We start from the raw sequence: 16,117 nt of genomic DNA on the forward strand, positions 1-16,117 counted from the left end.
AGGCCTGAAAGATAAATCGAAATTAAACCGAAATCGTGATCACCGAGATCACAATTTTGGAATCGTCAAAGCGGCAATTATCGCAATCACGTCATTTCCACATGGGGAAGTTTGAAGAAGTGGCTTCAAACTTTTCCAAAGTCCCGGTAAGTGCCTTCTGTGCGAGTCGAAACGTTGTCCGTCCCCTATCGGTGTCTTCCGGCTCTTGTGCTTGGCAAAACTCCGGGTTCCTGTATGTCCCATGACATACAGGAAGTATTCCGTGCATTAGAGCCTGCAGGAGGTGACGTGGATAGACAGGCATCGCTAGACTCTGCTTGAAGCTATGTCCAGAACTGATGTAGCTTGGGGGACAGAGGAGGCACAGAGCGGACACGGGCACAGAGACAGAGCGGGCTCAGAAAGAGACACAGGGGACAGGGAGAGAGAGACAGAAAAACAGAGCGGGCACAGAGACACAAAGGGGGCAAGAAAGACACCCAGTGGAGACATAAAGAGGCAAAAGGGGCACAAAAAGACAGGGGGACAGAAGGGGAACAAACCTGCACAGAGGGTGAATAAAGCTTGATTTGAAGAAAATCGTGAATCGAATCGAAATCGCAATTTCAGACAGAAATCTCTCAAATCAATTTTTTCCTAAAATCGTTCAGGCCTAGTGTGTTAAGTGATAAAGATGCTAATCCTGCATTCAAAACTTTCAAAACTTTTTCTGCTGTTATGGTTTGAAATTATCACATACTTAAAGGGGCACTACAGCGAAAAACTGTAAAATTTAAAATACTTGCTAACAAGAAGTAAATTTTTCCCAGAGTGAAATAAGCCATAAATTACTTTTCTCCTATGTTGCTGTCACTTACAGTAGGTAGTAGAAATCTGACAGAAGTGAGAGGTTTTGGACTAGTCCACCACTTTATAGGGGATTTTCAGGGATATATTTATTTTCAAAAGCACTTAGTGAAGAGCAGTTGCTCTGTCCAAAAAACTGTGTAGGGAGCAGGGAAGCTGGCCAGCATCATTGTTTAAATCCTTTTTCGGGAATATCTTTATAAAGAATAAAAGCCTTGCTGAGAATCCCCTATGAAGAGATGGACTAGTCCAAAACCTGTCACTTCTGTCAGATTTCTACTGCCTACTGTAAGTGGCAGCATTATAGGAGAAAAGTAATTTATGGCTCATTTTACTCTGGAAAAATTGTTTTCTTATTTGTATATGTTTGCACATATTTTAAAATTTACAGTTTTTCGCTGTAGTGCCCCTTTTTAAGGAGCACTGGCCCTTGAATAGTCAGTGCCAAACAGTTGCATGCTGGTTTTTTTTTTTTTTTTTTCTATAATATATTCCTCCTCTTCCATTTATTTCCCTGCCTAGCTGCCTATCTGAAACACGATCCCCTGCTCACTTGTGTTTACAAGCAAGGCTGAGGTGACTCAGTGATTGAAGGAGAAAAGAAAAGAAAGTAAAGGGGAAATTACATCAGGATTTATCCTCAAACTGAGGGCAAAAGACCAGGAACAGAATTATCTTAATTTACTATATAAAATTCACTGAAATCAAAATGTGGACAGTACAATACATGTGTTATATAAGTAGATCAAGTTACATAGTTACATGGTTATTTTGGTTGAAAAAAGACATACGTCCATCGAGTTCAACCAGTACAAAGTACAACTCCAGCCCATCCCCCACATACCCCTGTTGATCCAGAGGAAGGCGAAAAACCCCCCACAAGGCAGGTCCAATTAGCCCGAAAAGGGAAAAATTCCTTCCTGACTCCAGATGGCAATCAGATAAAATCCCTGGATCTACATCATTAGGCATAACCTAGTAATTGTAGCCATGGACGTCTTTCAAAGCAAGGAAAGCATCTAAGCCCCCTTTAAATGCAGGTATAGAGTTTGCCATAACGACTTCCTGTGGCAATGCATTCCACATCTTAATCACTCTTACTGTAAAGAACCCTTTCCTAAATAAATGGCTAAAACGTTTTTCCTCCATGCGCAGATCATGTCCTCTAGTCCTTTGAGAAGGCCTAGGGACAAAAAGCTCATCCGCCAAGCTATTATATTGCCCTCTGATGTATTTATACATGTTAATTAGATCTCCTCTAAGGCGTCTTTTCTCTAGACTAAATAAACCCAGTTTATCTAACCTTCCTTGGTAAGCGAGACCTTCCATCCCACGTATCAATTTTGTAGCTCGTCTCTGCACCTGCTCTAAAACTGCAATATCTTTTTTGTAATGTGGTGCCCAGAACTGAATTCCATATTCCAGATGTGGCCTTACTAGAGAGTTAAACAGGGGCAATATTATGCTAGCATCTCGAGTTTTTATTTCCCTTTTAATGCATCCCAGAATTTTGTTCGCTTTAGCTGCAGCGGCTTGGCATTGAGTACGATTATTTAACTTGTTGTCGATGAGTACTCCTAAGTCCTTTTCCAAGTTTGATGTCCCCAACTGTATCCCATTTATTTTGTATGGTGCTAGACCATTGGTACGACCAAAATGCATGACTTTACATTTGTCAACATTGAACTTTATCTGCCATGTATGTGCCCATATAGCCATCCTATCCAGATCCTGTTGCAATATGACACTATCATCCTGAGAGTTGATGATTCTGCACAATTTTGTATCATCTGCAAAAATAGCAACATTGCTCACTACTGCATCTACTAGGTCATTAATAAATAAATTGAAGAGCACTGGACCCAGTACAGACCCCTGTGGGACCCCACTGCTAACAGTCTCCCATTTTGAGTACGATCCATTGACCACAACTCTTTGTTTTCTGTCCATTAGCCAGTTCCCTATCCATGCACACAAACTCTTCCCCAGTCCTTGCATCCTCAACTTTTGCACCAGACTTCTGTGGGGAACAGTGTCGAAGGCCTTTGCAAAGTCCAAGTATATCACATCTACAGCATTCCCAATATCCATATTAGCATTCACTACCTCATAAAAGCTGAGCATGTTAGTCAAACAGGACCTGTCTTTAGTAAACCCATGTTGATGCTGAGAAAGAAGATTATTTCCTACTATGAAGTCATGTATAGTATCTCTTAGTAACCCCTCAAATAGTTTGCATACAACTGATGTTAAGCTTACAGGTCTATAATTTCCTGGATCAGATTTTTTGCCCTTCTTAAATAATGGGAAAACGTGGGCTGTACGCCAATCCACTGGGACTCTGCCAGTTGCAAGTAGTGTTGGGCGAACATCTAGATGTTCGGGAACAGGCCGAACATGGCCGCGATGTTCGGGTGTTCGAGCCGAACTCTGAACATAATGGAAGTGAATGGGGACCCGAACTTTCGTGCTTTGTAAAGCCTCCTTACATGCTACATACCCCAAATTTACAGGGTATGTGCACCTTGGGAGTGGGTACAAGAGGAAAGATTTTTTTTAGCAAAAAGAGCTTATAGTTTTTGAGAAAATCGATTTTAAAGTTTCAAAGGGAAAACTGTCTTTTAAATGCGGGAAATGTCTGTTTTCTTTGCACAGGTAACATGCTTTTTGTCGGCATGCAGTCATAAATGTAATACAGATAAGAGGTTCCAGGAAAAGGGACCGGTAACGCTAACCCAGCAGCAGCACACGTGATGGAACAGGAGGAGGGCGGCGCAGGAGGAGAAGGCCACGCTTTGAGACACAACAACCCAGGCCTTGCATGAGGACAAGAAGCGTGCGGATAGCAATTTGCATTTTGTCGCCATGCAGTCATAAATGTAATACAGATGAGAGGTTCAATAAACAATAAACAGTAATTGGTGTTGTCCAGAATGCGCACAATGCGTGGGTCGCGTTCAATGCAGTCCTAGGCCGAAGAGGTCATAGCCTAGGGTCACAAAAACCTGTTTATTTGGGCAATTTCAATGGTGGCGAGTCTGACGTACCTAAATCGCAGCAATGGCCATTAGCAACGTCTGAATCTCACGAAATGTCTCATGCAGGTAGAAGACATATTGTTAGACTTGGGCTCCAAAGATGGGTTCCCTACATCTCTGCAAACCAGAGTTACAGGGCTCCAAATTTGGTAAAATCCCCCATAGGCTTTCATTGGGCCTCCTATTTACAGTTCCAAAATCTCACATCTTTTCAAAGGGCAATTGCTCAGCAGTGGCAAATTTTCTAGCATTGTAGGGACCCTTAGGGGGAACATGACTGGTGAGTTTCGGGCCCCTAGGCCAAAGAGGTCATAGCCTAGGGTCACAAAAACCTGTTTATTTGGGCAATTTCAATGGTAGTTATGCTGACGTACATAAATCTCAGCCATGGCCGTTAGCAACGTCTGAATTTCACGAAATGTCTCATGCAGGTAGAAGACATATTGTTAGACTTGGATTCCAAAGATGGGGTCCCTACATCTCTGAAAAAAACAGAGTTGCAGGGGTCCAAAATTGGTAAAATCCCCCATAGGCTTTCATTGCCTCCCTATTTCACTTTCTAAAATCTCACATCTTTTCAAAGGGCAATTGCTCAGCAGTGGCAAATTTTCTAGCATTGTAGGGACCCTTAGGGGGAACATGACTGGTGAGTTTCGGGCCCCTAGGCCAAAGAGGTCATAGCCTAGGGTCACAAAAACCTGTTTATTTGGGCAATTTCAATGGTGGCGAGTCTGACGTACATAAATCGCAGCAATGGCCTTTAGCAACGTCTGAATCTCACGAAATGTCTCATGCAGGTAGAAGACATATTGTTAGACTTGGATTCCAAAGATGGGGTCTCTACATCTCTGCAAACCAGAGTTACAGGGCTCCAAAATTGGTAAAATCCCCCATAGGCTTTCATTGGGCCTACTATTTACCGTTCCAAAATCTCACACCATTTCAAAGGGCAATGGCTCAGCAGTGGCAAAACTCACCAGTCATGATCCCCCTAAGAGTCCCTACAATGCTAGAAAATTTGGTACTGCTGAGCCATTGCCCTTTGAAAAGATGTGAGATTTTGGAAAGTGAAATAGGGAGGCAATGAAAGCCTATGGGGGATTTTACCAATTTTGCACCCCTGTAACTCTGGTTTGCAGAGATGTAGGGACCCCATCTTTGGAATCCAAGTCTAACAATATGTCTTCTACCTGCATGAGACATTTCGTGAAATTCAGACGTTGCTAACGGCCATGGCTGAGATTTATGTACGTCAGCATCACTACCATTGAAATTGCCCAAATAAACAGGTTTTTGTGACCCTAGGCTATGACCTCTTTGGCCTAGGGGCCCGAAACTCACCAGTCATGTTCCCCCTAAGGGTCCCTACAATGCTAGAAAATTTGCCACTGCTGAGCAATTGCCCTTTGAAAAGATGTGAGATTTTGGAAAGTGAAATAGGGAGGCAATGAAAGCCTATGGGGGATTTTACCAAATTTGGACCCCTGTAACTCTGGTTTGCAGAGATGTAGGGACCCCATCTTTGGAATCCAAGTCTAACAATATGTCTTCTACCTGCATGAGACATTTCGTGAAATTCAGACGTTGCTAACGGCCATGGCTGAGATTTATGTACGTCAGCATAACTACCATTGAAATTGCCCAAATAAACAGGTTTTTGTGACCCTAGGCTATGACCTCTTTGGCCTAGGGGCCCGAAACTCACCAGTCATGTTCCCTCTAAGGGTCCCTACAATGCTAGAAAATTTGCCACTGCTGAGCAATTGCCCTTTTGAAAAGATGTGAGATTTTGGAACTGTAAATAGGAGGCCCAATGAAAGCCTATGGGGGATTTTACCAAATTTGGAGCCCTGTAACTCTGGTTTGCAGAGATGTAGGGAACCCATCTTTGGAGCCCAAGTCTAACAATATGTCTTCTACCTGCATGAGACATTTCGTGAGATTCAGACGTTGCTAACGGCTATTGCTGCGATTTAGGTACGTCAGACTCGCCACCATTGAAATTGCCCAAATAAACAGGTTTTTGTGACCCTAGGCTATGACCTCTTCGGCCTAGGACTGCATTGAACGCGACCCACGCATTGTGCGCATTCTGGACAACACCAATTACTGTTTATTGTTTATTGAACCTCTCATCTGTATTACATTTATGACTGCATGGCGACAAAATGCAAATTGCTATCCGCACGCTTCTTGTCCTCATGCAAGGCCTGGGTTGTTGTGTCTCAAAGCGTGGCCTTCTCCTCCTGCGCCGCCCTCCTCCTGTTCCATAACGTGTGCTGCTGCTGGGTTAGCGTTACCGGTCCCTTTTCCTGGAACCTCTTATCTGTATTACATTTATGACTGCATGCCGACAAAAAGCATGTTACCTGTGCAAAGAAAACAGACATTTCCCGCGTTTAAAAGACAGTTTTCCCTTTGAAACTTTAAAATCGATTTTTTCAAAAACTATAAGCTCTTTTTGCTAAATTTTTTTTTCCTCTTGTACCCACTCCCAAGGTGCACATACCGTGTAAATTTGGGGTATGTAGCATGTAAGGAGGCTTTACAAAGCACGAAAGTTCGGGTCCCCATTGACTTCCATTATGTTCGGAGTTCGGCTCGAACACCCGAACATCGCGACCATGTTCGGCCCGAACCCGAACATCTAGATGTTCGCCCAACACTACACGTGACCCGTTCGGACAATCACAGCGCTAGCCGAACGTTTGGGGAACGTTCGGCCATGCGCTCTTAGTTCGGCCATATGGCCGAACAGTTTGGCCGAACACCATCAGATGTTCGGCCGAACTCGAACATCACCCGAACAGGGTGATGTTCTGCAGAACCCGAACAGTGGCGAACACTGTTCGCCCAACACTAGTTGCAAGAGAGTCACAAAAGATAAGATAAAGGGGCTTAGCTATAACTGAACTTAATTCTCTTAGGACCCGAGGATGCATGCCATCCGGGCCAGGTGCCTTGTCTATTTTTAATTTATTTAGTCTTGCCTTTACTTCTTCCTGCGTTAAGTATTTAAAATTACAGTTAGAAGATTGAAACTCTTCTGCCTCTGTAATTTGCAACAGTGATGTTTCCTTTGTGAAGACAGAAGTATTTATCTACTTATATATGTGTTTTTTCCTGGCATAGTATGGCTAATCCTACTGCTTTAAAATTATCAATAGCAGCCTGCAGTTGAGTTCAATACTTAAGATAACTTGTGGTCAGTGTGGCACTCATCTTTAAAGGTGAAAGAGATAAAGATTGGAAGTGATCTCGCCGTGTATAGGCCCTGTCTCCGCTCTCTTTGCTGAAGTGACTCATTGGTGTGCTCCAGCCCAGTGGTGCTCATCCGGATTCCGCATATCCGTGTAACCCGGATAGCCAAACTTTTTTCCACTATCCGATTTGGAATTCTGAATTTTTAAAAAAATCTGGATAGCCTATCTGCGGATATTTAGGCGCATATCGTGGATATTGCGGATATTCGGATCCGAAATACTGTAACTAAGGAGATGACGTCCTGGAGCCAATCAGAGGGCTCCCAGCAGAAGCCCTAGCAACCAATCACAGAGGGGAACCCTGGCCCGCCCCACCTGACCTCATTGAGCCAATCAGAGGGCTCCCAGCCTAAACCCTGGCACCCAATCACAGAAAGGAACACTGGCCAGCCCCCCTGCATAATAAGGAGGGCTGCCATGATGAGACATATCGTCTTAGCTTGCTGAATGCTCACTGAGAGACATGCTCCAGTGCTGGTGGCCTAGCAAGGGCTGTACACAGTTATAAACCTAAAGCTGTTCCGTGATTAACCCCTTCACTACTATCACTACACTATTGTTAAATCGTTAATTATCTTGGTTGATGTTATAGTGTGACAGTCAGAGTGTGTGCTCCAGTGCTGCTGGGCCTAGCAAGGGCTGTACACAGTGATAAACCGCAAGCTGTTCAGTGATTAACCCCTTCACTATCACTACACTATTGTTAAATCATTAATTAGCTTGAGGTCATTTGTGTGATAGTCAGAGTGTGTGCAGCACACACTCTGACTATCACACAAATGACCTCAAGCTAATTAATGATTTAACAATAGTGTAGGCAGATGCTATTTGTCTGTGTGTGTGCTGTGCACAGACCAGGCCAGCTGCTGCCTGTTGTCCAGCTATTAGCCTTATGTATAGGTTAGGGATTAGGGGATAGGATTACTGTGTTATTGTGTAGTTAGTACTGTAGTACTGCAGTCAGTGCTAGTAGTTGTTAGAGTAGTAGTACTACTGTGTTAGCTTTCTACAGAACTGCTGTGCTGTGAGCAGTGCCAGTGTGACAGGTAGTGTGCACTAGTGTCTTCTCCTCTGCTGTCTGACTGTCACTCGGCACTTGTCACTTAGCACGTGTCACTTGCCACATGTCACGTGGCATTTCCAAGTGTCACGTGGCACTTGCCACATGTCACGTGTCATGTGGCACTTGGCAAATGCCACGTGGCACTTGGAAAATGCCACGTGACACGTGGCAAGTGCCACATGGCAAGTGACACGTGCCAAGTGCCACGTGCCAAGTGACACATGCTAAGTGCCAATTGCCATGTGCCACGTCCGGTATGCTCCTGGCACACATTACACCTGCTGCTGCTGCATTGCCCTGCTCCTGCTGCCTGTGCAGCTCCCACCGCCAGGCCAGGGTGCCACAGGCCACTGATACCATCTATATTTAACCCAAAACACAATTGCTGCGTAATTTTTTTGGAGGTGTCTTGGCTGAAAACTGTCATGTCTCAGTTGTGCGATTGGACTTTGGACACAATGTGGGCTACACGACCGCTGTCCAGAACCTATTTATTTATTTATTGTATTTATAAAGCGCCAAGGCCTAATGTTAATTGACAGCCATTTTTTGGGAGGGGGGGGGGGGGGGATTTTAAATCCCCACATCATCAATTAGTGTTCCCCTTTACAAAATAATGATGCTGCATGCCTTTTATACCCTAAAAAACGTTTTTAAAGCAATTTAAAGGTCACTTCCGTTTTTTCTATCCAGATATCAAAATTTGCCCGGATACTAGGGTTGGATATATGATTCAGATTGGAAATTTTTGAAATCAGATATCCGACCCGGATCGGATATCAGGGTATCCGGATCAATCCGGATTTTGAAAAGGGGTATCCGAGCATCCCTCCAGCCATGTGGGTAGAAGGAAGGCAGAACATGCATTACAGAGAAGCAGAATGCGGGCACCATCCAATGCAAAACAATCATTTATTGTAGTGTCAGTCCAGCAAAATCCAGCATAACTAGACAGTTGTACAGTTACTAACAGCTTGTGTGCTTGTGTCACTGTGTTTTTAACATCGGCACGGAGGTGGGTAGTGGGGCACTAGAATGACGCCTGTTTCGCATCTTTACAAACAATTGGTCACGCAGGGTCGACAATATGATGCAATAATATTCCCATGGGGCTATGACACTGATTGCTGTGCATTACAGCAGGTTCTCTCAGGATAACACACTGCATGCATGCCGTTTACAGGTTAACTTGCACATTTACAGTGGCAGTGAAGCATACTTTGAGGCTGTGTTCCCACTAGAGTGGAGAATAGACATTTTTGTCCGTTCTCCGCTCATCACTACATGGACAGTGAATGGCTCCTCTTTTATAAATACTTCACACTTATATATAATAATAGTTAAATTAATAGTTCACACTTGTCACGCTGCAACAGATCTGTTGCAGTAAGCAGACTGAACTTCTGTGCAATCCGTGATAGTCCCGGGAAGGCAGATGCGTTACCGTCATACAGCTTCCATATAGCCCGTGAAAACAGATCTGATCTCCGGCCGTGAAAACAGATCTGATCTCCGGTCGAACAGATCTGTTTCCACTCCATTGTCACTCCGGTCTGCTGAGCGGGCGGGTGAGAGAGGGAGGGTTTCTTACCCAGGCTTCTGTTTCTTCCCCACTACTGCGTCACGTGACTACCAGGAAGCGGGGTAGTCACATGACGAGACGTGAAGGGGAAGAGACGGAAGCCTGGGTAAGAAACCTCCCCTCACCCACCTGCTCAGAAGTCTAGCGTCCTCACATCCCTCCACCCCAGTGGAGCGTCCCCCAGACCCCCACCTCCAGTGGATTTTGGCCCTAGAAAGGTCGGTTTCTTCACTAGTGTGAAAATACGTTCCGTTCTCCCATTGCCCCCAATGCAGGGCTTAAAGGAATACTATCGATACCCAAGTGTTCTAAAATGACAATGTACAAATAATGTCTAAGTAGCTGTGTAAACATTTTCCTACTTTTCATGTTAAATATCAGAGGCAAAAACTGTAATTTATTGAGGGTAGGATTTAGCTATATTGGGACAAATCGATTGCAGAAGGGGTGTCTGCTTCAATGCACAGTCAGAGTTGCATATCAGACTACAGAAAGCAAATATCAAACATATCAAACTCTGAAAGCAAAAACAGTATGAAAAAGCTGTGACAATTAGTTACATTTCCTCTGCTCTCTTCACACACTTCAGTCAGACACACAGGACACAGGAGCTGCAGCTGTTAGGAGCTCTCTCTCTCTGTCACACACAGAGCTACACATAGGGCTCGATTCACAAAGCGGTGCTAACCCAGTTAGAGACTTTAGGCATGATAACCATTGCACCATGCTGGTGAAAAGCCAGTTTAGGCATGATAAGTTTAGGTGTGATAAGTTTAGGTGTGATAAGTTTAGGTATGCTAAGTTTAGATAAGTGTAGATAGTGTGCAAAGTCCCGCACGCAAAGCAGCGCCATTAAACTCTATGCGATGTGCACCAGACTTTGCTAGCGCAAAACTTTTGATCAGCTGTGCACTGCGGTGCTAACGCAGTTGGTGCTTAAACTTATCATGCCTAAACTTATCACACCTAAACTTATCATGCCTAAACTTATCACACCTAAACTTATCACACCTAAACTTATCATGCCTAAACTGAGTTTAGGCATGATAAAGGGCTTTTCACCAGCGTGCTAACTGTTAGCACCGCTTTGTGAATCAGGTCCATAGAGTTAACTGATCAAGTGTGAGGGGAATTTCCCCTCTCCTCATGGCTCAGTTAGCCGTCAGTTTTGGCGTCAGTAAAGATTGAAAGTATTTTGCTAACAGTAAACAAAGAAGTTGCTACTAAAATGTATACACCAGTAATTAGCAGCACTTCCCAAACAATTCCTGTGTCAATTGATAAAAAATATGTGAATCGATAGTATTCCTTTAACTACCTGAAGACCGGGTAACGCCCATGGGTGTGACCATGGCGGCAGCCCCAGGACCGCCTAACACTAATTGACATCAAGTCCTGGGGCTGCAGTTTGCAGGAGATCGCGCGCAGGCTGCGCGCGCATCTCCTGCTTGGGGGTGAAGCTCCGCCCCGCCTTCAGTCTCCGAGTGGCGATTGCCGCCGTCTATTTACATGTACAGCGCTGCGATCGGCAGCAGCGCTGTACTGGGGACAGCCGTGTGACACGGCTTTCCCCTCCATATGCTGTTAAAGGATACCTGAAGTGACATGTGATATAATGAGATAGACATGGGTATGTACAGTGCCTAGCACACAAATAACTATGCTGTTTTCCTTTTTTTCTTTCTCTGTCTGAAAGAGTTAAATATCAGGTATATAAGTGGCTGACTCAGTCCTGACTCAGACAGGAAGTGACTACTTTAGGCAGAGAAAGAAAAAAAGGAACACAGCATAGTTATTTGTGTGCTAGGCACTGTACATACACATGTTTATCTTATCATGTCACATGTCACTTCGGGTATCCTTTAAAGAGACTCTATAGAGTCTCCTGTATCCTTTAAAGAGACTCAGAATAAATCTCGCTTCAGAGCTCATAGTTAGCAGGGGAATGTGTGCCCCTGCTAAACCGCCGCTAAACGGGGGTCCCTTCACCCCCAAACCCACCCCCGCAAGACTTGGTCATAGAATTGGTCGCTCCTGGAGGCAGGGCTAACGGCTGCAGCCCTGCCTCCAGTCGCGTCTGTCAGTGGCGCATCGCCGCCTCTCCCCGCCCCTCTCAGTGAAGGAAGACTGAGAGGGGCGGGGGAGAGGTGGAGATACGAGCTGACAGACGCGCGTGGGGCAGGGCTGCGGCGGTTAGCCCTGCCCCAACCAGGAAGCGCTCCCCTGCTGCACCGAGGGGATTTGGGGGTGAAGGGACCCCCGTTTAGCGGCGCGATAGCGGCGGTTTAGCAGGGGCACACATGCCCCTGCTATCTATGAGGTCTGAAGCGAGATTTATTCTCGCTTCAGACTCTCTTTAAGTGATTGGCTGTCATAGGCTGAAGCCTATGACAGCTGATCACGCTGATTGGCTGGTGGGGGGAGGGAGGGAGAAGGGGAATATATTTAAAAAAAAGCACATTTTATTTAAAAAAAAAATATTTATTTAAAAAAAAAATAAACACAGGTGGGGTGGCCATCAGACCCCACCAACAGAGAGCTCTGTTGGTGGGAAGAAAAAGGGGGGTATCACTTGTATGCTGTGTGGCCCTGCAGCTTGGCCTCCCTTAAAGGGATACTGTAGGGGAGTCAGGGGAAAATGAGCTGAACTTACCCGGGGCTTCTAATGGTCCCCCGCAGACATCCTGTGCCCGCGCAGCCGCTCACCGATGCTCCGGCCCTGCCTCCGGTTCACTTCTGGAATTTCTGACTTTAAAGTCAGAAAACCACTGCGCCTGCGTTGCCGTGTCCTCGATCCCACTGATGTCATCAAGAGCGCACAGCGCAGGCCCAGTATGGTCTGTGTCTGCGCAGTACACTCCTGGTGACATCAGCGGGAGCGAGGACATGACAACGCAGGCGCAGTGGTTTCCTGACTTTAAAGTCAGAAATTCCAGAAGTGAACCGGAGGCAGGGCCGGAGCATCAGTGAGTGGCTGCGCCAACACAGGATGTCTGCGGGGGATTATTAGAAGCCACGGGTAAGTTCAACTCATTTTCCCCCGACCCCCCTACAGTATCCCTTTAAAGCTGCAGTGGCCCATTTAGTTAAAATTGGCCTGGTCTTTAGGAGGGTTTAACACTGCGGTCCTCAAGTGGTTAATCTTCAGTTTCCAGTCCGCTGAGTTTAGCCCCGCGGTCAGCAAAGTTGCAGAAAGCAGCAATGATGAATGCAGCAAAGTTGCATCCTGTTCAGCAGAACGTATGCACGGATCCATACGGAAGGACGCATGTGAACGGTTCCTTGGGTTGACATTTGATCCATTCGCATCTGTTCCATTTGTACAGTATCCATTCCGTTACACTTGCCGTCCACTTTTTAATGCTAATGTGAACTGGGCCTAACAGAGGCAGCGGATGAGCAGGGCAGCCAGGCAATTTGCATTGTTTAAAGGCCCCAAAGGGATTAAACGAGGAGATGGAGATTTATGGGTTTTTATAATGAGTTGGAATGTATGTATTGGAGTATGATATGTATGGGGAGTAATGCGGTGCTAGATGGGAGCAGTGGTGCTGTGGGTTTTTATATATGTAAATATACTTATTTGAGAGTGGTCTGGAGGAATACACATACATATGTGGAATATAATGGATTTATAATGGATTTATCCGGTATAATGATTTATGGATAAAACAGGAAGAGGAGGAGTACACAGAGTATTTAAAGATGGAGTCCACCAGTAACAATTGAGGTACTGATTCTGATGAAGACAATCGGACTTGTCGAAACATGTCAATCTGAGGTCTGGAGGGGCGCCCCAAAGACTTTCTAAGTACCTAGGTCGAAATCTGGAACTATCAACAATTATTCTGTGTACATGTACTGTATACAACACTTCGGAGAATCAGGAAGGATTCGGGAACCAAGGTGGAACGCATAACCAACACACTTTCTCCCTCCGTGAGAAGGACTGTAACGCAAGAGAGTCCGAGCTATCGCGAGAGTGAGTGACGTCACACCAGGAAGAATCACGGAGGCTGCCGGAACGTGAGTTGAAGCGCTGGTCCTGACAGACGCGCCGTCTGTGATACAATCTGTGTACTAACGGGGATTGTTGTAAGGACAGTGTGAGGCCAGCACGGCAGACCGTGGGATCACACGGAGGGAGCAGGTAATGTGGAGCAGTATTGGAGGGATTGATACCTACGATCTCGGACGTTCACCATTCATTTGCCTGAAGTACGCTGGCTATAAATGTCTTTCGTATACATAGAGTCTAAGCATATCCCTCCGGGAAAAGCGACAGTGAACCTGAGTCCATATACAGGATCAATCTGGAAATTGTTTGCATATTTGCGCACAGCCTATATGTATATAATTTTTAAAAGTATTTTTATTGAGCATCCTTTTTTAGAGCACCGCATAGCTCCCATGTGTGTATGTGTTGCATGGTTTGTATGTGGGAAGGAGTTTTGAGATACTCAACAGTTTGGAAAGAAAACTTTTTTCATGTTTATTGAACAGCATTTTGAGTAATAGGTAATAAAACTGTAAGATTTTAATCACTTGCGCTCCTTTACTTTTGAGATTATTGTGCTGGAAATTGGCAGTGGGGTTAAGGGGCCCACCACTGTAATAAAGTAAGCAGCAGGTGGGAGGATTGTTTCTGCATAAGATTTAGGGATAAGTCAAGCAGTGCCATCTAGTTTATTGTATATTGTTTAAAGGCTACCCGAAGTGACATGTGACACGATGAGATAGACATGGGTATGTACAGTGCCTAGCACACAAATACCTATGCTGTGTTCCTTTTTTTATTTCTCTGCCTCAAAGAGTTAAATATCAGGTATGTAAGTGGCTGACTCAGTACTGACTAAGACAGGAAGTGACTACAGTGTGACCCTCACTGATAAGGAATTTACCTTTTTATCTCTTTCCTGCTCTCAGAAGCCATTTTCTGCTAGGAAAGTGTTTTATAGTTGGAATTTCTTATCAGTGAGGGTCACACTGTAGTCACTTCCTGTCTGAGTCAGGACTCCGCAGCACGTACACTCCCGAAATTTTCAGGGTAGGGAGGGGAGCCCCCGATCTAGCTCTGTGTCGAATTGCAGCCCCCGAGCTCCGCTGATTCTCGAGATAGGTTTGCTGTAATCAGTCTCTGGAACCAGCGGAGCTCGGGGGCTGCAATTCGGCACAGAGCTAGATGGGGGGCCCTTCCCTACCCTGAAAATTTTGGCATTGTAGGAGGTGCGGAAGCGGAGATATTTCAGGAAAATAATGTCTAACTTCCCACTGAGCATGCGTGATACTCGGTGCAGAAGGGAGCTTCTGGGCTGCCCATTCTGATATTACACCGTCCTCCATAGAAAATGCTCCTACTGCTCTCCAATAGTGTTGACCGGATCATGAACGATTCAGATCTTTGATCCGAATCTCTTTTGTGAGTCAAATCATCCGAATCATCAAAATGAGTGATTCGGATCGCAAAGGGGGCGGGGCCAGGAGCGGCAAGCCCCCCTCTCAGCGGGCAGCGGGGTCCTGGAAGCAGAGCAGAGATGGATCGCTCTGTTGGAGGGGAGCCAGCCTTGCAGGGACAGGTAGATGAGAGACAGGGGACATCGGTGCCTCTGCCAGATATGTGTAGAGCACACATACTGGCTATAATGTGCTGCTCATTATAGGCTGTCTGTTCCGTAGTTGTGCGCAGTGAATAAATTGGAAACTTTTGGCTCAGAAGCACAGCTCAGCAACTGCAGACAGTGTGCTGGGCTAGAAGGGCAGGCACTGTGATTGCAGGGCAATATGATCCTCCTGCACTGCTAAACAGCTGCACTACACTTCTAGGAATGCTTTCTTTCACTGTGCGACCTTTGCATTCAAAGTACACAGATGAACATATAGGTGAAATATATGTAAAGCATATTATTGCAGCATGTGGGTATTGTGTGCAATCAAACATTTCTGCTCTCTGCTCGTCCCTCCCCCTTTCTCTGTCCACTCCCTGCCCGTCTCTGTCAACCATCTCCCCTTCTCTGTGTGTCCACCCCCCTCCCCTTCTCTGTCCACCGCAGAGAAAGTCCTGTCCTACTAGTCATTTCACCCCGAATGCTTCCCTAGTAAAATGATCCGAGATTCGGATCAAAGATCCGGATCTTTTCAATGATCCGATTCGAATCATCCGAATCATTGAAAAGATCCGAACTTCCCATCTCTACTCTCCAATACAGAAAGCACATAGATTTACTGCGCATGCGAAGCAGCGTACATGTCATCGCGCCTCTCCTCTAGTCTCCCGTCTGTACGTCAGCGCGCGCACACTCACACCTGCATGTGACGTGCGCGGCGG

This window comes from Hyperolius riggenbachi, chromosome 6 (assembly GCF_040937935.1).
Source record: "Hyperolius riggenbachi isolate aHypRig1 chromosome 6, aHypRig1.pri, whole genome shotgun sequence".
NCBI lineage: Eukaryota > Metazoa > Chordata > Amphibia > Anura > Hyperoliidae > Hyperolius > Hyperolius riggenbachi.